The sequence below is a fragment of the Chelonoidis abingdonii genome, chromosome 15, assembly GCF_003597395.2.
Source record: "Chelonoidis abingdonii isolate Lonesome George chromosome 15, CheloAbing_2.0, whole genome shotgun sequence".
Lineage (NCBI taxonomy): Eukaryota > Metazoa > Chordata > Testudines > Testudinidae > Chelonoidis > Chelonoidis abingdonii.
The window spans coordinates 11653268-11666488 of record NC_133783.1 but is presented as its reverse complement, the minus strand read 5'-3'; the positions used below and the strand labels follow the sequence as shown (position 1 = coordinate 11666488).

The window sequence follows — 13221 nt, the reverse complement described above, 5'->3', positions numbered from 1 at the left end:
TGGAGAAGGGCCAGTCCCAAAGAGTTTAGAATTCCCATTCATTTCAGATGCTGGTAAGTGCTTCTTATGTAAACTTCTCCCACATACACAAAGAGCATGCCCTCATTTCCTCTATGTATGGCAAAGTCGTGGATGCTTTGCAGAAGTGACTGTTTTACACTGGATGTGATATTATGAAATCCCATTGGCTCTGGGATACCCAGAGAAGAGATGATACATTAAAAAAAGGGAAGGGAAAAAGGAACTGGTCTCTTTTGTATACCAGTCTTTTTAGTAAAGGAAGTGACTGCCTGAGGAGATTTGCAGTGCTCTGGAATTAGGACCTGTAGTGCAGTTTTGGGCAGGTATTCCAAGAGCAGTGTCTCATTCCACCATTTACTGTGGTCTCCCTCTAACCTGCTTCTCTACCCCACCATGATCTGTTGTCATATTTGTTGGGTTTTTCTTCTCTAAGTTAGATTGTAAGTTGTGATAGATGAAAAACCAGACTCCAGATCCAAACATCTCAGGACTTTGGGGAAGTTCAGTTCTACATCTTTATTTGAACTTAGTGGTGACTCCTTACATGGTAAAACTTCATATCCTGGAGCTTTGGGGAAATCTGGACCCAGATGTAGTTCTGAATCCTGACATTTGAGCCCTCCTCTGATTGTAAGTTAGGGACCATGTTTTATTGATCTACGCATTAAACACCATACATCTGCATACAAATAATAATAAATACCTTATAAAAATAAGGCTGGCAATGCACAACCTCTGTCTCCTTCCATGCTTGCAACCTACAACCTTGTTTGCCAGAAGTGCAAGAAACTTGCAGAGTGCCAGCATGATTTCACATTCAGATTGGTGTGTTACATTCTTTCCAATATAAATCCAAAGGACATTCAGGTATATAAAACTTGTTCTTTATGCTCTGTCCATACACGAGGAGGAGTGCTTGGTAAGACCTCATTTACCCTGCATAAGCATCGCCTGTTAAATGATGCACATCTCTTCCCTAAAGAGAGCCATTTATCAATGCTATCTAGTAACTGCTTATTTTTAGCACTTACTGGAAATATTGCTGTCTGTGGAGTGGGTTATAGCTCCCGATTTCCAGTGGAGTGGAATGCAGATAATCAAAGTCTGGTGGGAGAGGCTCAGCCTGTGGCACTTTCACATGCCCAAAGAAGATTTTAGATTATGCCATTTGGCACTCCAGTTTATGAGGAATGGAAGGCAAAAATTCAACCTTTAAAAGTAACAAAAAAGAGAAGTAGAGCTATGTAAAAAACGCAAACTCCGCTTTAGCTCATATGTATAGCATACGTACAAAAAGGGGGGTATTTAAATGGAGCTCAAGATAATGCTTGAACCGCAAAGCTAGTATCCTTAAAACCTAAGCCTGGAATTATGTACCCATTTTATGAATTACTTAATGACACAGTTTACTTTGATTTTAAAAGCTGGGGCGGGTGAAATGAGTGGATCATTATTTGATCTTATTCCCATGTATATAATTGCTTTTCAGTCAGTTAAATGGCATTGTTTTATTTAGCTGACATTTTCATACTTGCGTATACCTCAGAGCTGGTAGTTCAACTCCTGGAGTACAGCAGCCTAGTGCCCAAAGCAGTTGTAGAGCAGTGAGTGAAGGAGAAACAAGCTTTTTTACCATGGAGTCTTCCAAAAGATGCTTGCCCAAAAGATATGTCTATTATGGTTCTGCCCTAGGGAGACTTGTACACTCCTGTCTCTGCTTGCGAACAGCAATAAGGCAAGTAATGACACAAGCACATCAGAACAGAATGCTTTTTCGTAGGCTCTTGGGCTTGGATTTTCGAAGGTGTCTAAGGGAATTAGGCACACAGCTTCTATTGAAATGCAATGGGAAGTGGACGCCTAATAGCGCTGTTCAAATGTTTTCTGTTTAAATTTAAGTGGAAAATTAAACATTTCTTAAACACCTTGAAATGGAAGCATTGTCAGCAGTGTTTTTGCCTGAAAACCAAGAAGTTTTCAGGTTTTTGATGAAGAGTCAAAATTTTCAATGGGAAAAAACACATTGTCTAACCAGCTCTAGTGCTTAACTCCTTTAGGCCCATTTGAAAATGTCAGCCTAAAAGTTTGGAGTTGATGCTCTGTGCACTTGGTGTACCTTTGGTGGTCCTTTACAAGTTTGCAGAATCAGTATAAAATATTACTGTTCTGATCAGGCAGAATTTTTCACCCACTTTGCACAGGTGTAAATAACCTCACAAGATACACGGCCCTGGAAAATCAAGTCATTTGTATTTTATTTCCACTCACAACAAAATCTTTAAAATTGCATGGCTTTTAATAATCTAAATCCTCGTCTTGTGTTCCTTTTTGTGACTTAATTCCTTTGGTAGATAAATGTCTGTCAGAGCTCAAGATAAGCCTTGAGAACTTTTAACAAAATTTGATATGAAATATGCCCAGCATTATCAGTGAGCTGGAAAACCTGCTTTGTCTTCCTCCTGGAGAACGTGTACATTTTGATTTTCCTTTTAGCTTTCAAAATTATTTCTTGTCTTCTAGTCTTGATGGTTTTACTTTGTCAGCCTGGATGATGTCACCTGGATGAGAGAAGTGGACTTGGAGTGGATGACACCTAGCAAGGAGCATGGGAGAGAACAGGAGAAAATTATGGTAATTTTTCATCTCATTGTAAAGATATGACATGGGTATTTTCATATTCTGTCTAGGAAGTAAATGGAGCTATAATCACATGATATGGCAAGAAAGGCTTGAATTGACATGTAAGGTTTAAGATTTTAAGTGTTTATAAAATAACAAATCCCTCCCACAAAGGATGGCTCAAAGGAAAACATCAAAGTAAGCAACTTGCTTGATAATCGGGGCAGCTCCAGGCACCAGCACGCCAAGCGTGTGCTTGGGGCGACAAGCTGCGGTGGGTGCTCTGCCGGTCACTGTGAGGGCAGCAGGCAGGCTGCCTTCGGTGGCATGCCTGTGGAGGGTCTGCTGGTCCCGTGGCTTCAGCGGACCTCCCATAGGCTGCTGCCGAATTCACGGGACCGGGGACCCCCCGCAGGCAAGCCGCCAAAGGCAGCCTGCCTGCTGTGCTTGGGGCGGCAAAATGCCTAGAGCTGCCCCTGTTGATAATTCATACTTATTCTCACATGATGGAAAATGGAAGAATGCTGCACATGAGACATTTTAATACATACATGTATACATTGTTCACCTTGTAGTGAATTTACATATTGATTTAGTACATTGTCCCCTGAAATGAAAAGCCCCCTCCCGGTGAAATGGTGGAATGCTCCTTTCAGAAGGTTGTGCAACACAGGCTGTTCATCTTTGGGCATCAGAATGGAAGGGAAACTCTGAGTTGGAAAGAGACAGAACCACTATAAAAACCCCAGCAACCATAAAACTGAACTCTTTTCACCCCAAACAGACAGAGTCTTTACAGTCTGCTTGACTTCTTGTGACTCCAGCTGAAGAAGGCTGGAGACACTATGTTCTTTACATTTTATAATACAACTGAAACTTTCCCTTCAGCTTGATTTAATGTCTGGATAAACTCCTGGGCATTATACTGGTGGCCCCAATTTAATATAAAATTCTGTTTATGGAGATTCATGGACATGTGCATAACTGCTTTAAAAAGGTTAATAATTTGATAGAAATCTGTAGAAATCTCCATTAGAATTAGAGATGGACCAAAACAAAAACCATTAATCTGAACAGTTGCAAACTTTGAGGGGGCTTGGATCTTAGTCTGAACATAGTGGCTGAGGCTCACTTCTTATTACAGGAGTCTTCCATTGATTCAGAGCCTGATGAAAACCTATGGAAAACACTGAAAATAACAGATTTCTTCCATTGAGATTAACAGCTAATCTTATTCAGTAGAAGTTTGAGAAACTTTAATATAATAACCTCACTCAATATAATGCCTTTCATCCCACAAGATCTCAAAGTACTTTACCATTTTAATGAAGTGATATACATGGCTCACTTCATTCACTGCTGAACTGCAACCATCTCTGTGGTGGACCATAAAAACTATTTAATAGTGCCCTGCAACCCTACATAAATGTTTAGGAAAGGAATTGAAGTATATGTTTTCCAGTTGAAGCGTCAGGGGGAATGTAGGTAGACAGAACATAATTATCTGAGCTGTAATATGACATGGGGATTTTATCACTCTTTCTTTTAATGACTAAATTAGTACATCTAGCATACAGTCAGGGCTTAAAATACAACCTGATCCCCACAGTTTCCTGCCTTGCAACGTGATTTCTACTGAATAAAGCTGAATGCCCATAAAAAGACATTTTTCCTGAAGGACAGGTGAACTGTGAAAGCTCCAGGACTGTATGTGAATTGGGTCAGTAGTCTAGATCCTCTTTTCAGTGTCCATATCATAAAATCACTCATATAATTGGCTTCATTTGGCCCCTTTGTTGGCAGCCTCAGAGAAGCCAAGAACTAAATGGACACGGAGATTAACTGCATTTGCACCTGCAGAGGGCTCTCTGGATCACAGTTAAGTTACACTGAAGCAAAACTACCATTCCTGTACCTGTTGCACACTGTGTTCAAAGCTGCCACCCTGGCACTTATCACAAACACTGATCTCTTCTTTAAACATATCCCAGAAATGCTACTGGAAGCATCCTTAGCCAGTGATTGGAACACAGCTGTAGTGCTGGTAATTAAATTAGTTATATCATTATGTCTTTTTTGATATTTTTGGATAACATTCTTTTAAGATGAAGGCGGAGTGTAGGCTTCCTTGGGACTCGAACTGGGTTGGGGCACAAGTGGGAGAAAGATAGGGGCACAAGTGGGAGAAAGGTTGTGCTCAGAAGGGAGAGCAAGATAGGACGGTAGCCACTGTGTGTGGCAAAGTCACTGAGTCATTTGCAAATGGTGGTTTTTATAATCAAATGAAAGTGTATTTGTGAGGAGTATGCCTGAGGAAACCCTGATTAGGGAGGATGCACTCACTGAGTTGTCTCATGGACTCAATAGGTACAGTTCCCCCTAATATAGTAGCAATGCCCTCTGGAGGCATGTAATATCGAGTCAGTTCCTCACACACATACTGTTACTTACTGTGTTGTGGCTCCCTGCACAGACACGTTGGTATAGCACATACGATTCCTCCAAACACCTTCCCCTACTGCAAGAACATGCACCTCCACTACATAAAATATATTTGCATTTGCAAGTATTATGTCCTGATTCAGCTGAGAGCAGGTATTATGCAGAAGCTAATGCAGTCTCCTTCAGATGAGTATGATGCTGTGTAGCAAGCCAATATCAATTGACACAGAGAGGGAAACCAAAGTCAGAGAGATGTACAAATGAATAGCCTATGCCACTTAATGATGACACATATCTCCCAGCAGATGCCAGAGGTAAGTAACCCACTGAATGTAGAGCTGAGAGTGCTCATAAAATACTGACTTTATCTCCTTGCTTCCACCCTACTTCCAGTGATGTATAATTTAAACAGTATCTACAGAAACTGGTAGGGCAGGAAGGTACATTGTGTGCATGTCTTGTGAAATGTGGATTCTGCTTCAATACTTTCGATGTGCTATCGTCATGAGAAGGGGAGAGCTCTGCCGATGATAAGAAAACCCTCAGCTCAGTCAATATGATGTGCTGTCTATGTCACACTTGCTTATTAGCTAGGAAGGGTCAGGTACTCAAAGACTTTCTAAAATTTCTATTTAGACAAACAATCTTCAAATGGGGTTTAATTAGTCTTTAACAAGGTGTGCTTTTTAAGTTCATGTAAATACGTAGGTGTGGCACTGGCAGACCAGGTGCCAGCTCATGCCAAAGCCCCAGGCCTCACTGAATGCTTACAAATGCATAGCTGGAAACTAGGCAAATTCACTTGTGTAGCAGTATAGAGCAAAGTGATTGTTAAATGTATGTGTGTATTTGGTGTGTAAACTTAATAAAAATGAATAGGATGTTATATGCATTGTTTTCACTTATCTGTATCCCAGTATAATGCATTGGCAAACATTTACATTGTGTATAGCCCTGTAACTAAATAACTCATCAAATGGGAAAGAAGCCTTGTGGAATGCACATGAAGAACTTGAACAGAAAAGTGCTAATTTCAAAGCAAGTGATCATTGTGTGTGATGATCGGAAGTCAAAGCCTCTAAGTGCATCCCTTACTCTCCATCATCATAGGAAAAGCCTGAGTGGAGAGGGAACCTGTCAGTTTATTTTCTGTGAGGAGAAGCTATATGTGTGGATTCAGGAAAAGGTCCTTTATCTCTGGACTGTTTGACCTCTTACAGGGAAGGGTACCAGATCTCGCAAAGCGGAGATTCCCAGAGACAATCTGGGTACCCTGAAAAGACTTTTGGGAAACTGGCAGTTTATTACATCACTGCCAGCAGTTGGAATTACAAACTGCGACTCACCTGTATATATATTTTACCTTATTTAATCTCTCAATAACTCTCACTTCCTTTTCGTGGCTAATAAACCTTTAGTTAATTTACAATAGAATTAGCTACTTTGGTGTAAGATCCAGGATACCAATTGATCTGGGGTAAGTGACTGGTCTCTTGGGACTGCGAGCAACTTGAATGTGGTGTGAATTTTGGTGTACGTGACCATTTATCACAAAATCCAGTTTGTCTGGCAAGCTAGACAGTCTAAGGCAGTGGTGGGCAACACTAGACACTAGACAGTGATAGGCAACCCTAGACAGTATACGGCAGTGGCGAGCAACCTTCGGCCCGCTGGTTGCAGGTTGCCCACCACTGGTCTAAGGGAACTGTCTGTGACTCCATGGTAAGACTGGTAGGAGTTCACATTTGTTACTGGCTTGGTGAAATCTAATTATAGAACACACCATCATTTAGGGATGTCTACCATGTTTTTTGGCTGTCTGTCCTGAGGTAGGCACTCACAGTTGTGAACTACTCCAGACAGTGTGACAATAGCTATTTATGTTTCTAAATATAAGCATGATTTTGTTGTGCTAGGTCACAGCCATCTTGACATGTGATACCATGTGACATGCCTTGAAGTAGGCTGACGTGCATAAAGATAATAGTAAAGAATGTGACCAACAGATCAAAATTAGCCTTTGCTGCATGTTTGTCAGTTTCTCACATAAAGACCTATGTGCTTTCTTCCATGTGACCCTTTATACATAGTAGGGCCTCCCTCAGTGGATCCACAAGACAGCTATCCTGACCCCACTGAAGTCCCTCTGCTGTGCTGCCACCCGTGATTTGTATATATAAATTATCTATTGTTGTTCCTCTTCCCCTAGCCTCCATCTGCCCTTAATCACTGAGCTCCTTGTAGAGGGTGTCCCTTCTTATTCAGAATGCACCTAGCACAACATGAATCCTATTAAGTAAATAACCACATTCTTGATGAAAGGGAATGGAGGAATGGGGGCAAGAGGACAGGATCTGCAGATGTGGGAAACTCCACCAGAAGAGGAGGATGTTGGGGAGAAACAAGAGCTTATTATACTTTCTAAGGATAAAGTTACACATGAAAATCTGAATGAATCTAACTCTTTGTTATGGTTTGGCTTTGTTCTTCAAAGGCATCTCGGCTTATCAAAATTAGAACAGCGGTGTGCATACGAGACAGTGCTGCAAGTCAAAGAAACACCAGTTTATGATAAAGTAAATCCAATTTATGGAGATGTTTTAGGTGCATTGAGATAAATCTTATTATTGTAGTTTATCAACAGAAGGATATACAGTATAACAGGCTTACAACTGGCAGCAAAATTGAAAAAATTCCTATTATCTATAGAGAATCCATTATTTTGTGTCAGCTTTGGAAAGGGCAGACAGATGTGTGCACTGAATACCAAAATAAAGTAAAAGGAGCAGAGTGAAATATTTAAATGGGGAATAGCTGATGGAGTTCAATCAAGAAACTGCTCTTACAGTTGGTTGCCATGATTTCTAAGGCTTGTATTTGTAATGGAAATGGAGGTGTGGGTGTGTGTAGCGAGGCGGTGTGGCTCCCCTCCTCCACAGGGAGGGTTGAGCCCCGTCAATCTTCCCCCAAGGTGGAATTTCCGGGCGGGAGCCTCGCCCCTCAAAGGGTCAGGCGGTGACCTGGAAGTATAAAAGCCGGGCGCCGGCCTTCAGTTGGAGCTCAGCTGCCGGCCAGAGCAGACGTGCCGGTCGACCCTCGTTGCTGGGAGGCTGCTGAGATCAGAGACAGGTATCAGGACTTGCCGGAGCCAACCCGCAGCAACTACGATGCTGAGCTGCCGGAGCTACCCCGCAGCAGCTATGATGCGGAGCCACCAGAACTAACCCGCCGTCACTACGATGCGGAACTACCAGAGCTGCCCAGCCCTTACTACGGCCCGGAGGAACCCTCGGACCAGAGCTGGCCCAGCTGCCTGGAGACGCTCCCGGATCTACCACCTAGCCCGGACTGGGAGGAGCCCATGGGGGTGGACGACCCTGCGGACCAGGTAGGAGGTGAAGGGGGGATTGGAAGTAGCCCGGGGGTGGCTGACTATAGTCAGGCCGCAGAAGGCCCCGAGCCTATGGCTGTGTGTGTCGGGCGGGATCCCCATTGAATCACCCCGTCAGTGTGTTTCGGCCCGGATCCCCACTGACCGCCTAGCGGCGACAGCCGCTACTGGGGCCCCGGGCTGGAACGCAGAGGAGTGGGTGGGCCTGCGTTCCCCCTGCCACCTGCAAACCGGGTGGCAGAAACCCCCTTTCACCGCCCCATTGACTCTGCTATTGCTCTGCCCTGCCCCAAAAGGGCCCGAGCTTATTGAACTGTTTGTTTGGTGCCCCGCCCGAACTAAGGGCTGGCCCCCCATTGACTGTGCTATTGCTCTGCCCTGCCCCAAGGGGCCAGAGCTTATTGAACTGTTTGTTTGGTGCCCTGCCCGAGCCAAGGGCTGGGCCCCTATTGACTCTGTTACTGCTCTGCCCTGCCCCAAAAGGGCCGGAGCCTATTGAACTGTGTTTGGCGCCCCGCCCGAGCCAAGGGCTGGGCCCCTATCGACTCTGTCACGGCTCTGCCCTGCTCCAAAGCGGCCAGAGCTACCCGAACTCGTAGAGCTACCAAGCTCATACAGTGTTTGGTGCCCGTCTGCATCAAAGGCTGGACCCCTACTGACTTTGCCTGTGCTCGTTCCGCTCCACAGGGACCGAATGTCCCCCGGACGGTGGACCGCAGATCCTAAGGACCGGAGCCAGAGAGAACAGAATGAGGCCGGTGTGGCTCCCCTCCTCCACAGGGAGGGTTGAGCCCCGGCAACCCTCACTACAGTGTGTTAGCCTCTTGCCTTTGAATGCCTTGATTTATGTTTTGCTGAGGTCACACATGAAATGAGTTCAGGGATGTTGGATCAGCTAGTTTAAGCCACAGTCACTCCATTTACTTCGGTGATGCTACACCTAGTTACAACATTTGAAAAACTGCCCCCCTTCTATGTAGTAGTTCATTTATAAACATCAGACCTCATGAAACAGAGTTTAATGTTGCACACTGAAAATCTTGTTTGTAATGGATCAAAACATCACTTCCCATAGCCATCTGAGGTTTCCCATGTGATTTTCCATCCAAATACATTCCATCCCAAAGTGGAATCGTAAATAGCTTGCTGGCTGTTTGGCCTATGGTTTACTTACAAGTTAAGATTTTGGTTATGTGACTCCACCTATGGGTAACTAAGCAAACAGCATAGTTAAATACCATCTCTAACTACATTTTAATTGATTTTTAGCTGTCCTGCTTCTTGGCACCAGATCAGTTAAAAAGCAAACAGTATGTCATACTGGTATCTGTAAAAGTTATACACAGAATTAGACAAGACCAAATGTCAACATATTGGAGAACATAATGTTTTGGTTGGGACAAAAGCAACTGTTCTAAAATCTGTTTATACATCTCTGTTTAAGGTTTTATTGTTCTATGTCTAGGAAAAGAAAGTTAAAATTACAAATCACACAGTGGGATTACAAAGGAAGTAGTGTGATCTGATTAGCATATATGATATAGCAATTACATATCTTAGAGCACTTTTCATATGTAACAGTCATCAAGGGATGGATGAGATCCACACAGATATCATGCCCATTCTAGTCAGAACTGGTAAATATGATAACTTGATGTTGCTTTAACGCAAAATCAGTTGATTGCAACAGAATATGTATTGATAAGATATTAATGCTGAGCAGAAAGGGAGAAAGGACTAATTAAAAGCATTCAGTACTTACGAGGTTTGTAAAAATTCATCTTGTAATTGAACAGGGACTAGATGTCCTAGAGGAAGGGCAATGGTATATGAGGTCTTTTGTCCCACATTATAGTTTCATATCTGACACAAGTGAATAGGGACCTGATGGCTGTTTAACAGTTTATGTGAAATGAAATGCTAATCTCAGTTCAGTTCCTAGTAGACAGGCATCTGCATCAAAACCTCCACCCTTATTGGCATTCTGCCAGTATCAGCAGAGAAGCTAAACACTGAAATAGGTAGGGGATATGAACAACCCACAAACCCCTAGAGGCGGTCCCTCCGGAAAAGAATCGAGGCTTATTGGTGATGCAGTACAGGGAAAACTTGTACCTGTTCTCTGGATATAGGGCTTGAGTTTGCAGGGCTGTCAGTCTGGATCCTTTTACTAGCATTATGTTCATGTGTTAAAACTATCTGTAAGCCAACAAATCTTTCCAGCACCATGGACAGCATCTTCTCCCAGGCAATGTGACAATTAAAACGGTAATGTCGGAAAGTAAATATCGGTTTCAGCTAGTTAGGCCCTTGCCAAAATATGCTTTCAGTCTTCAGAGCATGCAGAGCATGTATTATTGAAAAGCTTTGAGCAGTATGCTGTTCCAAGTTAGCAGTAATGCAAATTTAAAATTTAGAAGTTATTGCCTGGGCCCTGGACAAGAAGGAGGGGAGGAAAGGGAGAGTGTCCTCTTCTACCCTTTTTTTTTTTTTTTTTTTTTTGGAAAGTACAGTATGGAGCTATTTTTCTTTATATGATCATCCTCTCATTTCTCTGCCTTCCTTGGCCAGCATACAAGGGCAAGTTACATTTGTGAATCATCCTTGCAAAGAAATATATGTATGTCTGGTAGCACTAGCAGCTATAAATGAGTATTAACTCCCTCCATATTATAAGATGATGCAATAATTTATCTCCTTTCCTGTAGGTGGTCATTGAGCACCTAGTTTCTTCCTTACAAGTCAGGGCCAGGAGTTCAGAATTCAGTAGCACCTGGATGTTTTTGTTCCAAGAGCCAGTACTGAACGTAGAGTTGGGAAGACACCTTGAACAACCATGCAGTAATCTTTCTAGATAGATGAAAGGATCCTGGTGTTCCATGTGGTTTTTTTAATCATTTGCCTGGGATCAAAGACTGCATTGTAAACATTCAGGTTGTTTGTAAGGAGAAATGGGAAATAATAGGAAGCATTTTATTTGATTATTTCTTGGCCGAGTGCACATTGACTCAAATTCATCTGTGGGTGAGTTCACTGAAATCAAAGGAGTGATGCCAGGGATGCATCTGGCCCTCTCTTGCCATTCTTACCATAAGGGACTGGATTGTAACTCTACCCCTTTCTGGGGCTGAATTAAAGGGTGTAGCTACACTGCCCAGCAGGAGGGCAGGAACCAGATTATGATACGGGTCTACACTAAAAACACTGCATTGGCGCAGCTGCCCTTAGTGTGTGTGGGTTTCTTTGCCTCAGGCATTCCCACTTACCTAAGTTTAGCCAGGTGGAGTAAACAGTAGAAGGCTTTTTTTTTTTTGGACAGATCTTTAACCAATTTCATTTTCAATTATTAGTTAATATCAGTCTGAAGCCTCCAGAAATACGAGTATAAATTTTGTTAGGAAATGCTTTTTTAAAATTAAAATTAAACTGTCAGTCTGTTTTCTTTAAATTTTGTTAAATGTCTAGCTAGTAAGGCTATAAACCTGGACATAGTTTGTAATAAATACAATACACACCACATTTTCCAAGACTGATTGGATTATACAATTCTCACACTTCAAATGGAGGGAGAATAAAAAGAGCCACAACAGCTTGATTAAAAAGAGCTGGATCAATTCCAGACATCTACTAATATCCCATGACCTGATGTTTAAGCACTTAATTACATGTTCAGTTTTTGACACATGAAGAGCAAAACTCAAGAAACAAGTGGGAGAGCATTCAGAAAAAAACTTGTAGTGATGCTGGGGCAATTCACCTCATGACTACTCAAGTTCTGCTTGTCTGGATGCGTATCTGAGACAGCCACATTTAAACACTGTCTCCCCGGTACACCTGAGAAGACAGACAAGCGAAATATTAAACAGGTACAGAATCCAAAAGCAAAGCAGCTGTTCAGTCAGCTCTTTTTTTTTAAAGCTCTGCTTGTAGGACAAAACTGATGAGAATGCCTGATGGGGGGCGGGGGGTGGCAGGGGAAAGAAGGGAAGGGAAAAAAAAGAAACCTATCCAACAACAGCACAGTTAAAGGCCAAATTTATTTGTGTAGTAAAATATAGGCAAAACTGCTGTTAATATGCTAGAGATGTATAGAAATTCTTGGCTGATCTATCATCAGGGGATAAGCTGTTGTTCTGGCACCATGAGTGCTTTTCAAACTAAAGTGGAGCTTCATATCGAACTGCCAAACTGGCACCTGCCTTTTGCTTTTTGTCAAGTGAGCATTAATCACCATCCTTATCACTCACCAACATCTGACACACTGGAAAGGAGCAGTCTCTTTTCTGAAAACGGATAGAGCTGCTTCACAAGACCGTCATCCCCTCTCCCCCATATTACTGAGTCAAATGAAAAGTTTATTGTATTATGGAAATAGGGAGGGGTAAAACAAAATGAATCCCAGAGCAGCATTTCCTTGCCAGTTTGGCTTCATGATCATATGGAGGAGCTGTACAGCTGGCTGAGATCGAGGCTTATTGTCGCATTGAGTTTGATCATTCAAGAGGAAATCAAGGCTTCTCAGCCAGAGAAGATCAAGTCTTCCCATAGCCTTTGAGAATTCCACAACCTACTTTTTTGTTGTCCTGTTTTACCCTAGTTGAGTATATGATGTTAAGACTCAGACCCACATTCATAACTACACTTAGCTTCCACTGAGCAAGGAAGGGGGCTGCCAGGGAACAAGTTTTTGGTTTCTGCTTCTAGGGTGATTCCAAGCCAGCCCTGGATGCTACTCTAAGTCATGGGGC

At 42.7% G+C, this 13221-nt stretch overlaps 1 long non-coding RNA gene across 2 annotated transcripts in view; it reads right to left on the bottom strand.

The window, feature by feature from the left end:
- Positions 1 to 1973: 1973 nt before the first annotated feature.
- Positions 1974 to 13221, bottom strand: part of LOC116819835 (uncharacterized) — a 46193-nt gene continuing 34945 nt past the window's right edge. Inside the window, exons 4-5 of one of the 2 annotated variants that reach the window (XR_004372492.2) lie at positions 3773 to 3829; positions 1974 to 2614 (exon numbers count right to left, since the gene is read on the bottom strand). This is a non-coding gene — a long non-coding RNA (uncharacterized LOC116819835). The remainder of the gene's footprint in view (positions 2615 to 3772; positions 3830 to 13221) is intronic. The other variant, XR_004372491.2, reaches the window with a different exon arrangement.